Source organism: Ambystoma mexicanum, chromosome 8 (assembly GCF_040938575.1).
Source record: "Ambystoma mexicanum isolate Mex_15411 chromosome 8, UKY_AmexF1_1, whole genome shotgun sequence".
Lineage (NCBI taxonomy): Eukaryota > Metazoa > Chordata > Amphibia > Caudata > Ambystomatidae > Ambystoma > Ambystoma mexicanum.
In genome coordinates this window covers 1,383,695,102-1,383,708,168 of record NC_090929.1, presented here as the reverse complement: position 1 = coordinate 1,383,708,168, position 13,067 = coordinate 1,383,695,102, and positions in this window count along the sequence as shown.

Below are 13,067 nucleotides of genomic sequence, written 5' to 3'. Positions count from 1 at the left end.
GTGTTCCAGCTTCTCAAGCATGTCCTTCAGAAAACCCTCCTGTCCTGTGTTGGGGGCATATACTGCAGCCAGAGTTAGAGGGCAACCTTCTATAATCGTGTTGGCTAGGAGATATCTGCCCAGAGTATCAGCCTCTGTTTGGAGCACTAGTACCTTTATGGAGTCCCTGAATGCGATCAGGACCCCCACCTTTTTGTCCTTAGCGTTAGCCTGTAATATCTGGTTGTAACCCTTCAGCCGCACTTTTCCCCTGTCCTGTCTCTTTATGTGGGTTTCTTGTAGCATAATGATGTCGTACTTGTCTTGTTTTAGGTAGTGTTCCACTTTTTTCCTTTTGATAGGGGAGTTAAGGCCTCTGATGTTATATGTTAGTACCTTGATACCCATCCCGTCCATAAATGGAAAGACTCTGGTTGAGCCTTATGATCTGAGCTATGGTGGTTCCCGGTATCCCTCCCCTCCTCCCCAAGGCATGCCCCAACTCGCCTTCCTTCCCCTCTGCCCTCAAAACTGCCCTGTGATGAGCCCTGGTTCCTATGTTCGCTCAGGCATTTCGCCGTGTGCGCCATGCTCATCTGACCACAGGGGTTACTTGTAGGGTGTCGCCGGAGCCCTCCCACCCACACCCCCCCCCGCACCTTATCTTTTGGAAAAAATCGTCATCTGCCATCTTGTTTTCTTCGTGTAAGTCTGCGTGGGCATGCCGTATTTACCTCGATGGGGGCTTCCGGAGCTTCCCCTTTTATTGTCATAACTCTTTTGGAGTCGGAGCTCTCCCCTTTTTCTCTACTCTCATCCAGTGCCATTCCGATCTTTTCTGGGGTCTTTTATCTTTCTGTTCTCCTTGTTCTACTTCTCGATCTTGCATGACCAGTAGTTGTTTCCCTTCCTCACATGTCGTTATTCTCCATTGCTTGCCTTCCCACGAGAACAGGAGTCCAAAAGGAAATGGCCATTTATATTTGATCTGTTTTGACGTTAGGAACTTCACCACCGGACCCATTTCTCTGCTTTTCTGTAGTGTTGACTGAGCCAAATCTTGGTATAGCTGTACCTCTTCTCCATTCATCCTGATATGCTCCATTGACCTGGCTTTCCGTAATATTAGTTCTTTCTGGGGATATGAGGAGAGGGCAACTAGTACGTCCCTTGACCGCGTGCCAGGTCCGATCCTCTTTGGACCCACCCTGTGGACCCTGTCGATTCCTACTTCCTCTTCCTCGTCTGCGTTTAAGAATTCTTTAAAGACCTGTTGCACTGCTTCTTTAAGGTGTCTGTCCTCCACCGTTTCCGCCATATTTTCTATTCTTATATTCGCTCTTCGTGATCTATTTTCTAGATCCTCACACTGTAATTCAAGGTTATGAGTGCAGGTCAAGAGTTGTTCTTGGAGTTCTGCATTCTGACGTGCCTCATCGTCTAGGTTTTGGGTTATTTTTTCCAGGGTGTCCGTCCTTTCTCCCAGACTCGCGATCTCTGTTCGTAGTTCTTGTATGGCAGTTCGCATGTCTTTTTTCATGGCTTCGAATTGTGACTGTGTTGCTGCTAGGAATTGCGTCTGGAGCTCCCCGATCCACGATTTCATGTCTTCCTTAGATGCCATCCCTGTGTCCTGCGAATCCGTGCTCTGTGTCGCGGAATGGACCTCTGGGGTCTTCTTCCTAGTGGATATGGAAGGATTGGGGTGTTCTGGCCCCCACAGTTGCGTCAGGCTCTGATCCCCTCTTTTCTGTGATGCTTGCTGGTCTTGTTGCGCTGCCCTCCCTCTAGATTTTGACATAGGTAGGGTAAGATTCGCCTGTAGTATCAGAACTGATTCTCTACCGGGGGTATCCGCTTCTCTGTTTCAGGTCTGCCTGGGGCGCGTGGGGAGTCCACCTGCCTACCTTGCGCCCCGGTCCCTCTGCCCCTTTCTCCATGTACCTGGAGTGTAGGAGACGCCCGTGTTCCCGCCCACTGGTCGTCCCCTCCAGGCCTTGAGGCCTCTGATGTTGTCCTACTCCGTCCGTTATATGTCCTCCACTTAGTGCCGCCTTGTATACGCTCTGGTCCCCGGCGGGATCGGGTCGTTGCTACTGCTGTCTGGAGGTGGTACTTCGGTGCTGTGTTCTTTCTGGTACCTTCTGGAGCGTTCCTTGCCTCCTGTCATGGCCGTCTCCTCCTGGAGCGCGACGCCTCCACTCCTCGGCCTGGAGGCGGCGTGTCTCCGGTTCTCCTCCTCGCGGACACGATCCTCACTACCGCCGTCTTGGGAGCCCGGGCCCGGAGTGCCTCCCGGGAATGTGCTCTGGTGCCGGTGTCCTCGACGCATCCCCGCCCCAGGGAGTCGCCTGCAGCGGGGTACGCCACCGGGCTTGGGTTGCTTAGGTGGTCTCGATGTACTCCCAGTCGAGCATAACGTTTGCTGCCCACGGTGAGTTCTGCCGTAGACAAATTTTTCGGCTTAATTGATGTGCTTTGCTGGCGCGGCCTAGTGGGGGGACGGAGTGCGTCTCACACACGTCCGTTTCCCAGCACCGCCATCTTGGAATCCCCAGCTCACAGTTTTGAGCCATGGAGTGGGCGACTCTGAACGCTGCCAGGCTAGATTTGGACACTGACATTTTCAGAAACTGGCAACATCATTGAAATTGTCAGGTTGTACATTGAAAAAGTCCCCTCAAATAACATGCTCTTGTGATGTTTGTTATGTGGAAGTCCACACAGGAAACAAAAATTGTTTCCTACCATAAAGAACTGCCTTTAGAATTTCTGATTTTATAATTTAAACACAAAACCTGGAATGTCCTCCAAACAGGGTGTTGTTTGTAGCAGCACGGCCTTGGCTATCAACAGATCATTTGAGATTATGATTGACTTCTTTGCTCACATTGGAATGTTTTTATTTCAGTACTAATTAAGCAATATAACCTGAGCGGGGGAACATTACCGGTCATTGAAGTTACAACTGTTGGCCCCGGGGCATTACCTGACTGGCAATGCCTCCTTGCAAGGGTTATATTGCTCTGAGTACCCCGGCACATTGTACTAGGGTACTAATAGTGTATTTATCATAAGTTGAGAAATAGCGTGTTTGCCGTTTCTCCGCGTAAGATAAAACTACAAATCAAGATGGCCACCATGTATCGGGGAGAAGGGTTCACGGCGCCGGTGAGGGACAAGGCAGCGCAAGGTAAGTGGGGTGAGGGTGGAGGAGATTGAATATGTGGAAAAGGGGGGCAGGGTGGAGGGAAGGGGATGCGAGGGAGAGCACTTACCTGATTCCCAGCGAGGGAAGGAGCCCCGGAACAGGGTCTTTGTATGGTAAAGACCCCATTGTGAGCCTCCTCATTGGCTAGGAGGCCACCATACCCCCCTCGCTGGGTACTAATAACTAAAACATTTTAAACAACTGTGCATTTTCTTTGGAAAAACTGAAAAATGTTTGCAGATATATATGTGACTGAACTGAATTACATTTAATTCAGGGACATCATGTGAGGAAAAAATGTCCGTGGCTAAACCGGGATTGATTTCTCACCAAATGGCAGTGACTGTATTGCCAGGTTTACAATCCAGCACTTTTATATAGCGTATTATTCCTGATTCTTCCTGCTTCTAAACATAGTAAAAATAAGTGTTAGTGTTACCCACTTTATTCATACTCCATTTATCAACTGCAGAATTATGAAGTGCGCAGTTTGCTGTTTTGGAATTGGAACCTGTGTACTGCAGGCTGAACATAGATAAAGTGGCTGAATGGTTATCTTGCTGAGCTATCTTTCTGGATGCTTCAAAATGTATTTAGTCCAACATGTTTTAGTTTGGTGTCCCAGTCTTTAGTGCCTCCTTAAACATTGACTTAAAAATACACTGTTTTACGCACTTTATTTCAAGGTTTGTTGCAGGGAAGGTCCCCTCTTTGCTGCACCCCTTCCTTCATTCCGCCGTTCCTCCACCCGCCCTTTTTCTTCAGATGTCATATATCCCCCGACATTTTCAGCACACTGACTCCTCTGTTCTCAAGTCAATTAAACAGGTACTGTTGAGCTGGGTGTTAAAATCAGTGACATAAGTGCCTAGAAATCAGCAGGCAGAGTGTATAATTCATGTTTTTAATATTGCCAAGAGCAACTTTCTCTGTCCCACTACTTAGCAGTATATTTAGAAAAACCTAGGTACTCAACAATACCACATTTTTCTAAGTCTAAGAGGTAGGTTAAACTGGTCCTTCAGTGAGGTTGCGTGCGCTGTGACGAATGTGACGAATCGAGGGAATTCGTCCCTTCTCCCCAAGGAGCCCCTCCACAAGCCCCCCCCCCGTGAGGCTAGGAAGGTGAGCCCACTTTGCAACACCCGCCCTAGGGGAAAAGGCAAGTGGGACCTCAACTGGAGAGACTCCCCCTTAGAGGACAAGGATTCCCTTCCTGTAAGGAACTCCCTTCACTAGTGAACATGATGGCAAATGTAGGTCGGTCAAACCCTGTCACCTATCAGTACTGGGCCAAAGAAGAAGATAACCAATGGTATTATACTGAAGAAAGAAAAAGTGACCAATCCACTGAGACTAGTGGATTGATAGAGGAATACTCATCAAGTAAATATTTTAGGGCAAGCCAGGCACTTATACTGATCCCTGTACTAACACAATGTCACAGTCTGTCCCTGAAGTGTGGCCCCCTTCCTACCGATGCCCAGGACGGAAGACGGGGACAGACTGTATTGTGTTAGTACAATGCCCAGTATAAGTCCCTGGCTTGCCCTAAAAGATTTCCTGGCCATCTAGCGAGTAAAGGCAGAGCATAAAAATAGGAGACCCCTAACGGTTCCTCTCCCCCAAGTTCTACGAACTTGAGTCTCTGGAAGCACAGGAATTGCTAGAACGACCATGACTGATAGACAATAGAAGCAATTATGAGTAAAAGAACATTTTTAACACTGCCAGACAGAAGTTATGCCAAGGAATACACACCCTTCTGATTGGGTGCTGTTACCGGACAGAAGAAGGACGCAGACTCTTTAAGGACATTTTTCAACAAGGTTTGTTAACTAAAAAAATGTACACCTAACTATCCCTGTGGCTATGTGGTATTCCACAGGAATAGCTAAAGAATAGCTATGGTGTTCGTTGGTCGAATTTTCCAATGTCCTAAAAGAATCTGTCAACTGTCCAAAAACTAACACTATCTGACCCTACCACTAACATGATCCGTCCCAGGCCCCACTAGGAAGGGGGCCGCATTTCCGAACACGTATGTGGAAGCTTCCCTGGAGGCTACGGCATGGGCCGTACTACATTTCCTGGCATCCCAAGTGGCAGAAACATCATTGCGTGGTACACACAGCTTGCCAATCCCTGAGCGAAGAGAACGAGGATCCAGAAGTATAACCCCTATATTCATCGTGGGGCACCTCTTAACTGCTCCCTGCATTGTGAGGCACTCCTTGCTTCTGGCTTCAGATTGTTTCCCACCTTCGGGCCATGTTCTTAAACTTAGTCTGCTCTCCTTACGTTTTGTGCTATTTGCCTTGATTCTCCTGCCTCCTCGGATTTGACCTGGACTGTCCATGTATCAGCGTTGTTTGAAACTTTGTGGAACTTTCTTGGACTAATGTATGGACTAGTGTGTAGAATGTTTGTTTTGTTGTTTGGCTTATCTTTTTGGAACTCGCACACACTACCTAGGATTCTGTTCCCCCTGGGAGGACACTTGTGTGAACATCATCACCTTCCTGCTTTTCTATTGCTCTACATGTCATCAGCCCTTATTGTTCCGTGGACCAGATATCAGCAATAGGTTCCCAGTGGGCAGCTACATCCATTGGATAACCTTGTGTGAGAGGCTAGCCTTACATTGTAAGACTATGCTCTAGTTTGGGGTGCTGTGGTTATTGATTCCTGTTCTTTTTTCCTTTTCAACTGGGAGAAGAGCCTAGTGCTATTCCTTCGGACTTACATTTAACTCCTCTGTTTAGTGCCCCATTCATTAGCCTGAACAGTGTAGTTGGGAGGAAGGTCTTACCCGCACCCCTTCCCATATACCTGAATACCTGATCACTGACACACAATTGCAACTCCTAGGCGTTTTTTGTATAAAACGTGTTCAATGCATAAATTGGGCATGAAATCAAGTTAAGAATGGCTAAAATGAGTACAAAGGTGTGAGCTGCACCACCACGTTTAGGAATTTAACCATGTTGCAGCAAAGCAAACACAGAGTGTTTGAGCTGTGTCATTCCAAGAGCAGAAATAGGAGGCACACAAATATTACATGGCAATACTACCGTTGCATATGTATGGGGAAGTACGAGTATGGCTCTCTTTCGAAACAGATGTGCATGCCTGCACGTCTTTGTTTAGAGGTTAACAGTACACAGAGAACTATTCATTAAATCTCACATATCTCCAACCACCTACCATAATTCAATTAAAGTGACACTGGGCTCTATCATAGGTTTGGCGGTATCCCTGCACTAATTGCGCCAGGATACTGCTAATGCAAATAGCGCTACCGCCACTCGGTCCAGCGCTATTATCGCCAGATCCTGAGTAGCGGTATAGTGGTTTGTCGGAGCTAACGGTGCTGAAAATGCCCATACCTCAGACGCATCAGGGCTGGGGGTAAATGTTGCCAGGCTTGTAATCAGGCCAACCCTTAAATGCAGCGGTAATGGCATTACCAGTGCATTAAAGGGTTACCGCCCAACTCATGATGAGGCCCACTGTCTGACTAATTTTGGTATTGGCTGTTACGTGCCCCATGTAGAAACAGACATAAAGGTGGAAGTTTTTTCTTTTTTTTCTGGGTTTATTGGTAAAATTATGCAATTTACTTATTACAAATGCATAAGATACATGAATTTAGATACAACTTTCCTTTCACCCACACAATTAATATTCCATACATACACATTTTCAATTACTACAAACATTACAATATTAATCTTCACATAAAACAAAAAATGTCCATTATTTCTAAAAAAACAATTTTCATTTTCCTTATAATTTAACCTTTTTATAAAAATCTTATTCAATAATTATATAACATTTAAAATAGTTTTATTCTTAATTATTCTTCATTAATGTGTAGCAAAATATAAAACGTAGCAAAACTGAGTTTTAAATGATCCCCAGAGAACATCTGAGACCAAAATTAATCATTTTGAATATTTCCGATCTCACAGACAAACATTTTATAACCTTTTTCATAAACCTGAGTCTGTACTAAGGAACTTAGGACAGCTATGTGTTCTTTAAGTCGGGTCACCGTTTGTGAGAGTAGTATTGGAGCCTTTGCCCTCTCCTCCCAGGTTTCTCTCAGCATGTCTAAGACATCCCGGGGATCCCGCCCACAAAGTAATTCAAATGTAGAAAACCCAGTGTAGCCCTCCAAACGATGCCGACAACGGGTCCCTCATGCATGTAGTAGAAGCCCTGCACACCTATGGCACTCACATGCAAAGAGAGGCTGGCATTCAAAGAAGCGAATGGTTCGACAACCTTTTCTCTTGGGCAGAATTGTGGATGGGGGCTATCGTGAAAGTACTGGTACCAGTGATCGTGTTGGTGATCTTCTGCACCTGTCAGATGGGACTTTGATGCTGTGCTAAAGCAATGTATAGAAGTGCAATGATGATGGTTTTAATTGGGGTACATGGAGCACCTTGCGGTACAAAAAACAGTGCAGTGCTAACAGATGACCCTGACAAACCCCGCATGGTTAGATTAGAGCAACGCCTTCACCCCCAGGCACCATCATAACTCCCCACCAGACCCCGAGAATTATGTAGATCACTGGGACGACCTAGCAGGAGATAGGGGGTGTAAATATATATATGACATGTACCCCGGAACACTATGCGCAAGCAGGGGAAAGCTTACAGCCTTTGTGCAAAGCATGGGTACACAAGGAGGGAACAGCACCATATTTGGGAGCTGAAAGGTTGGAAAGGGAGAAAATAAAGGAGGAGGAAAGGGAAAGGCTTACATGTCAATTCGTGAATGTATGATTAACGAAGGGGGGAATGTTGGGAAGCGGGGATAGTTGTCCCAGGCCCCCAAGAGGTTCAGAATGCAGCAGAGGACTAGGAGTGTGTTGTAGATACTTGGGGAGGTTATAGGAGGTCGGGGGGTCGATAGAAGCTGCCTTACGGGTAGGGTATCATGGGATTGGGTGTAGATTGCACTAGAAAATAAAACGACATCTTAGAAAATAGTAGCCAACTTGAAATCGAGGCCTGGCACTGCACTGCAGCCAGGACAGTAGGCCAGAGCACAGAACATAGAGATGTGTGTGAATGCAGGAGCGGGTTGCAGCCTGGGCAGTAGTGGGGAAGGCCAAATCCAGGGGGACCCATAAACCTCTCATTGTCTCATACTATTAGCATGTGTAACCCAGAAAGAATGCGCCCTGCAAGCCCATGAGGGGGCAGAGAGCTCCCTGTGAGCAGTTATCCCACGAGAAGGAGGGCACACGCCTCTGACCTTCTTCAGCCCAAACCCTGAGTTATTGTGTCCAGATGCCCCTGTCCCAAGACCCCAACATTCCAAAGTACCAGCCAGTCCAAGACCACCGGCCATAAAACTGTTAGAGCACCCATTTGTCAGAAAGATCACAGCAGAATATCCAGCCCCCTGTGATTTGTGCTGCAAGGTGCCAGGGAGGGAAAGTAACTAATTTAAGCCCAGGGTGGGAAGAACTGGAACAGCACCGACGCATCTGGGATCAAGCTGTGGTTCTTAAGATAGTGTGACCTCGAAAGTATCCTCTGCGCCCATGTCTGCACTACCAGGTGCACCTTAAGCCACAGTTAGGGTATGCTATGATTTGATCTCTTAATTGGCAATTAAGGAGCCCTGCGCCTGATGACCTGCTGAGAAGAACCCCACATGGAAGAAGACGGACAGGAGGAGCTAGGACCAATGACCTGGTATCCCATATGGAGCAGGCCGCCTGTGTATAGGGTCGCACCAACTAGCTATGTGAATTTGTAACCTATTTGATGTAAGTCAGTTATGACGCCTTTCTCCTTTATAAGCTATCACCCATGTTGATTCCACCAGACAGCTCCATGGCAGCAGAGTTCTTTGCTATTGCGTACTTGTCATTTTTGAGAATAAACCTTGTTCTCCTTGCAAGAGGTGTGCTAGGCTTTTTTCCCTAGTGGGTTATATTTTTTTTGGTGTGAGCGTTGAGGAGCTTCTCTACCCAGCAGTAGAGGAAACCATCTGTACAATGGGAAACCGTGAGTACTCGTCCATGACTACTAGCCAGAATTTGCCATCTCTGTAAGGGCCAAAGAAGTCAACTGTTATGTGACTCCACACAGCACTTGGTACTTTTGACATTCAAATAGGCTCTGGATTCTCCAGCCGTGCCGTGCTCTGACATAAATGACACAACCTCATCATGCATTCGACAAGTGTATCAATCCTGGGAAACCACATGGTGTCCCTGATCTGTCGTTCATTGCTTTCACCCTGCAATGGCCTTCCTGCGATAGGTCAACAGTCTGCTGTTGGAGCTCTGACGGAATGACCACACAGTTGCCTCTCGTGACTATCCCTTTTGTGAACACAGACAGCTCCTTCTTCATCTGCTTGACTGCACACAGATCAGTCATTCAAATGCCTCTCTCCTGAATCCTCTGGGAAACACAAACCCCCATTTCCGGGACACTATCTGTTCCTGTACCTTCTGCAAGGAGTCCTCACACTGAGCACACTTCCCAATGATAGCAGGCGAAACGGAATAACTTAAATAAGAAATGTGACATATTCCTCTGCCATAGAGACATCAACGGACAAATCAGGAAGTGAATGCTGCGACATTAAGTCTGCCGGATTATATTTTTGCTTAGCTTGTGAACAATCTTGAAGTCAAAATCTTACAATCGCAGGCACCATCTTTCTATTCTCTGCGGCATCTTGCACTGGGGGTTCCCATATATGGGGACCAGGCCTCGATGGTATGTAATTATTGAGAATGGCTTGTCAAGCAGGAGCATATTGAAGTGACTGCAGGCCCAGACTATGGCCAGTCCTTCCTTCTCTAGTTGTGAGTACCGTCTTTCTGCATCTGAAAGACCTTTGCTAGCGTAGGCTATATCTGCTCTTGTGGACTCTCTCCTGGGATGGTGTTGAGCTAGAATCGCCCACAGTTCCACAGGGCTCGCATCCACTGTCAACTCCATGCAAAGCGACAGATCAAAGTACGCCATGTGTTCGGCCTATGCGATGACCAGCTTGATCTGATGAAATGTTATCTCAAACTCCTGAGACCAGTGAAAAGCAACACCATGCTTTGTGAGTTCCCTCAGTGTTGTGCTTGTTGTAGCTCAGTCCCCGATATACCTGTGTTAGGTAAAGTTTGTATGCAGTACCCCTGTAGTCTTAGTTGTGTGTAGTGGTCCCAACGGGTACTGCATACAAACTTTGCTTAACATTGGTGGCAGGCGGTGAGGATACATTGTAGAGTTGCTACATTGAGAGTTCTGGTTTACTTTTGTTCAAATAGTAACCATCACAAGGCTAAGCACCACTAAAAAAGCAATTTTAACATGCCAGATATGGATAACTTCAGACAGGAAGCCCTGATCATTCTAACAGTAGAGCAACTGAAAGAAATGTGCAAGGTCAGGAATCTCCCTGTTAAAGGAAAGAAAAATGAATTGATTGAAAGATTGTTGAATCATCAAAACCTGAATAGTAGGCCTGTCACACCTGCTATTTCATAAAATGTGGAAAATGTTGATGAGGATGATAATGATTCAGAATCTAACTCTAATATTGTTGAAGAGTCAGAAGAGTTAGAGGGGTCTCAGGAAGAGAGCCCCTAGGAAGAGAGCCCCTCTTTACCTCAACAAGCTCTTAGGCCTCAACCTTTAGCCACAGGGACCCTACAGGTCCAATACTGAATCCAGAATTTGTCTCTCTTGAAATTATGAGACTTGAGTTAGAGTTCAAAAGGCTACAAATGCAAACTGAAAGCAAACATCAATAACTCAGACTAAGGGAAATGGAAATGCAACATGCCCTTGAAATGAAGAAATTGTCTCTTGAAATTGTTTGCATCCCAGAGTCTTCTAGGTCTTCCAGTCCTAAGAGACCTTGCATGCCTAAGGAAGCTGTGAGTATGTATGAGGTGAAGCTTGATAGTTTGGATTGGTTGGGTGCTTTTGAATATAACTATGGGATTCAGGGTTTCACAGGGAATCTGTTGATTCCTTGGCTTTTGTCTAGGCTCCCCCAGGTTGCCATTGATGCTGTAATGGAGTTGGGGGAACTTGAAAGATTGGAGTCTGAAAATGTGAAGCTAGCTTTGATAGCTAAATTTGGGAAAACTCCTTCCCAGTACCTTAAGAGGTTTAGGGCGCTCAAAAAGACTGATGGTACCCCTTGGGCTACCTGGGTGTGTGCTTAGATGGATGGGTTAAGGGTTACAGAGTTAACACTTTTGAAGGAATGAGAAATCTGTTTATGTTGGAATATATTTCTGATGCCTGTTCTCCTGAACTGAGACAGCACTTGGCCGACTCTAAAGAGATTCATCACAAGAAACTAGCAAAAGCTGCTGACTTGTGGGTTACCAACAGGGTTACTAACAAGGATTCTGGGGGAACTCAGAAAAAGGATGAAGGGAAACAGCAAAAGAAAGATAAAGAGAAATCGAATACCTCCAATCCAAAAGAGGGCCCCAAACAGAAGAAGGGTAAGCCACAAGGGAAACCAAATCAGTCTAGTGATACCTCTGGTGCCAAACCAGAGGGAGGTCAGCAGAAGCCCCCATTTGTCAAAACATTCGGAAAATGTTATGCTTGTGGGTCAACTGACCATGTGAAAGGGAATCCCAGATGCAAGGGTAAACCTTCAGGGGTCCACACTGCCTCCTTAGCCTTCTACCCAGAGGAAGAAGTAAATATGGCAAGTGGAAACTTTCAACTATTGGCTGAAGACCCCACTGCAGTCTCTGCCAGTGCCTCTGTAGTGGCCCCTGGGTCTGTGGCAACAGCATAATTTAGATGTCTATAATTCTATACCAGATAACACAAAATAATATTACAAGGACGGTGTACCTGTAAATGGTCAGGAGACCCCTGCCATTAGGGACACTGGGGCCAGCATTACAGTAGTGGATGAAACCTTTTTCAAACCTGAGGATGTTCCTATGGCACCCACAGGCCTCACTAAGCTTGCTGGAGGCCCTGTCCAAATGCTTCCAAAGACTACCAGCTTTCATCCAGTGCAACAACATAACTGTAAGAATAACTGTCAGTGTACAAAGTGAGGTGCCTGGGAGAGTCCTGCTGGGGAATGACTTAAAAACTCTTGGAGTTGTATCAAGCACCCCCAGGCCCTCCAGTAAAAGGAAACAGGAGCAGACAAGGAAGGCCATAGAGATCACCCTAAATGACTCTCAAGAGGTTGTTAAAGGAGAGCCTATAACACCCAGTCCACAGGAAATGTCAACTTCTATTTCCAGGAAAAAGGAGACAAAGGGGAAACCCAAGGTCTCAGGAAACAAGAAAGATAGCACTCCTATGCATCCAAATAGGACATCCCCGAGAGGACTGTCCAAAGTCACACCTGTGATTACTCCACCAGCTGAGGCTGAGTGTGAGAAACAACCATGAGAGGTTGAATCAGCTGCTGAAGATTCAGAGCTGGAAAAAGACCTCCCCCCTGTTGGAGATCTGGATCCTAAAGACCATCCTGAGCTGAGGTGTTAACTGGCAGAAGGTGGCTCCCGTAAGGGCACACTTCAGCAATGGTCAAAGAGAGTGTCCTACTCTTGAAGGAGTTCGCCAACAGGCAGCTTCCCAGCTGGGCGGGCAAGAGCCAGGGAAGCACGGGTTGTACTGGGAGGATGGCCTCTTCTACAGTGAACCTACTGAGTCTATGTTACCCTCACCTTGTCTCCACAGGGGTGCCGAACGGGACTGGCAGATCTGATGTTAAATGGTTACACGTATCTCCTCTGTATTCGTGCCATCACGAAGGTGCGCCTAAATGGTTAAATGAAACATTACCGAACTGTTAGGCGGAACTCCCGTGGTCTTCTGAAACCCCCTCTGCTATGTCTCACCTT